Source organism: Lucilia cuprina, chromosome 2 (assembly GCF_022045245.1).
Source record: "Lucilia cuprina isolate Lc7/37 chromosome 2, ASM2204524v1, whole genome shotgun sequence".
Lineage (NCBI taxonomy): Eukaryota > Metazoa > Arthropoda > Insecta > Diptera > Calliphoridae > Lucilia > Lucilia cuprina.
In genome coordinates this window covers 65,937,254-65,941,655 of record NC_060950.1, presented here as the reverse complement: position 1 = coordinate 65,941,655, position 4,402 = coordinate 65,937,254, and positions in this window count along the sequence as shown.

Genomic DNA, 4,402 nt, shown 5'->3' with positions numbered 1-4,402 from the left:
ACTATAGACTAGACTAGACTAGACTATAGACTAGACTAGACTATAGACTAGACTAGACTATAGACTAGACTATAGACTAGACTAGACTATGGACTAGACTATAGACTAGACTAGACTAGACTATGGACTAGACTATAGACTAGACTATAGACTAGACTATAGACTAGACTAGACTATAGACTAAATCATAGACTACACTCTAGACTAGACTATAGACTACACTATAGACTAGACTATAGGTTAGACTATAGGTTAGACTAGACTTTTGTTCAAACTATACATTAGATTTTAGATTAGACTGTAGTCCAAGATTTAGATTTAAATCTCTTTTTTCTGACAGATCTATGGTCTTCTTTTTATTAACTACTGTAGGGTATATATTTTATTTGTTTTTAATTGTTTTCTTTGATTCCTTTTATTATTTGTTTTGTAAACAAAATATTGTTTTATTTATTTTTGTTTTTTGCCTCAATTATTATCTCACTTTATTTTTGATCATTACAATAAATTTTAATTAATGCATTCACATTTATTTTTACACCTTTTTCGTTTGTTTGCTACACCATAGCCAAGTGGATTTAAGAATTTTTTGAAGATAAAGCTAAACAAATGTTAAAATTTCCGAGAATGTTGTAGAAATATAGAGTTTTGCTTGAATTTGTTGAAATGGTATTGGATTTATATTTATAACAGTATTAAAAGTTGTGATTTTAAATAAAATGGAAATGGTGTATTTTTTATTGTGTTATTATTAAGAAGCTTCCAATTCTAATGAGTTTTTATTATATTTTTAATTTAAATGTATTTATTTTATTTTACTTTACTTTCATTTTTGTTCAAATATTGGAATAATTATCAATTTCTTCTTTCTCTTGGACAGACCTTGTCACCTTTTTCTGTGTTTCATGTTTTTTTTGAAATTTATTTTTAAATATATGTTTAAAACATAATTCTAATTAGATTTTAAAAATATTTTTTTGTATTTGTTTAAAAGAAGAATCATTTTTTTATAATGATTCTTCAGAAGAGATAAGACATTTTGAAAATTATATTCTTTTTTAAAGTGAAAGTTAAATGTATTTCGGGAGATAAGTAAAATTTTGAATAATTATGTTAAAAATTTTATAGTTCGTGTTAAACAATATTAAAATAATGTTCAATTTGTTCTATTTAATCTGGAGTAAAAAATCAAAATAATATTTTTCAGCAAATTTTAATTGGAAATTTGATAAAGAGAATTTATAAAGAATTTTTAAATTTATTACAGATCAAACTAAAGTTCGTACCAAAAACTAAACCATAAACCAATGTAGGACTGAATTATAGTTCATATAGATTGATCCCCCTCACCCCCTCAAAATGAGCTAATTCTCACACCTCTCTGTTTTATTTTAAATTGTAAATAAAATCCATATTCTTGCTGTTGATGCCAAAAAATACTATTTCGGCTTTTAAATGTTTGATTAATGACAAATGTGGCAGTTGAAAAGTCATAAACTTCAAGTTGAGTAGAAAATTATATAGATTACTATATAGATAAATTGTATTTTTTTTGTATATTTTAGTATAAATTATTTAACTTGTAGATTAGTCACACGTGCCACAATTATAAAAATAGACAAAGTGTTTTTAGAGGAAAATGTCAAATTTATGTTTTTTTTTTGGATTTTAAAACAACTAAGATGACAAGTATTGAATTTAAAATAATAATTATTATTTTAAACTATCTGTAGTCTTATCCACAGTCAGGATTATAGTCTTGTCTATAGCCAGGACTATATTCAAGTCTATAGTCAGAACTATAGTCTTGTCTATAGTCAGGACTATAGTCTAGTCTATAGTTATTACAATAGCCTAGTCTATAGTCTAGCCTATAATCTAGTCTATAGTCTAGCCTATAGTCTAGTCTATAGTCTAGTCTATAGTCTAGTCTATAGTCTAGCCTATAGTCTAGTCTATTGTCTAGTCTATAGTCTAGTCTATAGTCTAGTCTATAGTCTAGTCTATAGTCTAGTCTATAGTCTAGTCTATAGTCTAGTTCATAGTCTAGTCTATAGTCTAGTTCATAGTCTAGTCTATAGTCAGGTCAAGTCTATTATGGAACTATTATGGTCTATTAGTCGCGTTTATAATATATAGACAGTTTTACTATTATAGATCACATCAAAATATTATTATGCACGAAAGTTTAACAGCATTCAAAAACAGCTGTCAGTTGCAATAAAAGTAAAACCATCATAGAATAACGCTGACATCTTTAAACGTTTTGATTTGAATAATTCTCTATTACGATTACACAGCTTAAATGATTTGTAATGTCTACTAAAAATAGCCGCATTCTCAGTTTTAGCGCCTTCTTTTTTTTAACAATAAAAAATTTAAAATTTTTTTTGCAATCACACATAATATATAAGAAATTGTTTACTTTGTATAACACAAAAATTACTATTTTTTTATTATTATATATTTTTGTAAGTCTTCCGTATTTGATGAATTAAAAAATTCCACAATTTCCGTTTAACACTTTAAGAAGTTGTTTTTTGTTCTTAAGATTTTTGTATAAAATAATAACGAGTTTTTTAATCGATTTTACCTGTGACATGATTCATATGTATTCCCCTTTTTCTAATACTTATGTATGGTGGTATTAGATCCGTTTGAAATCTCGATTTAAATGTCGTCCATCATGAGTAAAGTGAAGTGAAGTGTAATGACAATTACTGAGTAACTAACGAATATTTTCTACGCCGGTATTATTAGCTCATATTTTATAATGTGAGAAATTGTAATAATATTAATGAGAAACAAAAACAAGTTGCAATAAATTCGATGTTTGTAATTTTTTAAACAGACAATGAATGAATACTGATGTACAGCAGAGAACAGCATAAAGAGATTAAGACTTAAGGTTGAGTTTCAACGTTTTATTCCCTTGGCTGATCAGCTGATTTGTGTTTTTCATACAGAAAAACTTGGGGAAACTTTTGATTTTTGTGTGTGAGAGAAATATCAACCATTTCTTTCTCTCATAGTCAAGCTAACGACATAAACAGGTTTCCGTAAGACAAAAATGAATCAGCTGATTCGTTACGTAACGGAACGTAGAAACTAACCGAACCTTTAAGGGCACTAAGACTTTAAACTTGTAAATTATAAACCAAGAATAGAATATATTGACTTTTAAAAGGTTTATTGAAGTTAGTATTGTATACAAGTAAATCATCAATTGTTTCGGCCCCTGTTGCTTATGCAAACCACTCTCTGCTGTCTGTGCATCATTTAATTACTCCTACACTTGAAAAAATTATTAAATCAAATTACAATAGTTTGAAATATGTAAAAATAAAATGCAATAAAAAAGAAAATTTTATTTTAACATAAAAAGTGGGAGTTCAACTAAAGCTAGACTAAGTGAACTGGGAAAAAATATGAACCAATTTGTTTCCCAATATATTCTTATAAAAATAAAACTAAAAGAAATCATAGTTTTTTTGTTTTTAAATTAAAACTTAAAATTCTAAATAATTAGTCATTAGTTTTTTTTTCTATTACTTTATTTTATTTGTTCTTATTTCTTTTTTAATATTTATTTCTCTTGTTAAAAATTGTACTTTTTCATAATTTATGCCAATAATTTAATTTTATTAAGTTTTATTCTTTTTTTTCAAATATTTGTTTGTCATTTTTAAACTGGTCTTTTTCTCAAAAAAAAACTTTTATTTGTTTTATTATATAAATAAATGCATAATTCATATATATATAACTTTTTTTTCTTTCAACAAACAAATTCTAGTCATTTAAAGATTTATTTATAAAAAATTTCTTAATATTTCTTTTTTTTTTAATTCTCAGAATTATTAGAATGAAATGTTAAACTCCTATGAGGCTTTATAATGAAATGCAAACATTTATAAGTTTAATAGAATACACAAAATTTTATTAATTTATGCCAAAAAGTTTAGATCATTTGTGGTTAAATGTTAAAGCTAATAATGCGTTAAAAAAAACTATAAAGTCTCCGTTAGTTTCTACCTTACGTTACGTATTAAACAGCTGACTCGGCTAACGGAAAGCTGTATATTCTTTAGTCTAGACTATAGACTATTCTATAGTCCAGACTATAATCTATTCTATAGTTCAGAATATAGGCTATTCTATAGTCCAGACTATAGACTATTCTATAGTCCAGACTATAGACTATTCTATAGTCCAGACTATATACTATTCTACAGTCCAATCTATAGAGTATTCTACAGTCCAAACTATAGAGTATTCTACAGTCCAAACTATAGAGTATTCTACAGTCCAGACTATAGACTATTCTATAGTCCAGACTATAGACTATTCTATAGTCCAGACTATAGACTATTCTATAGTCCAGACTATAGACTATTCTATAGTC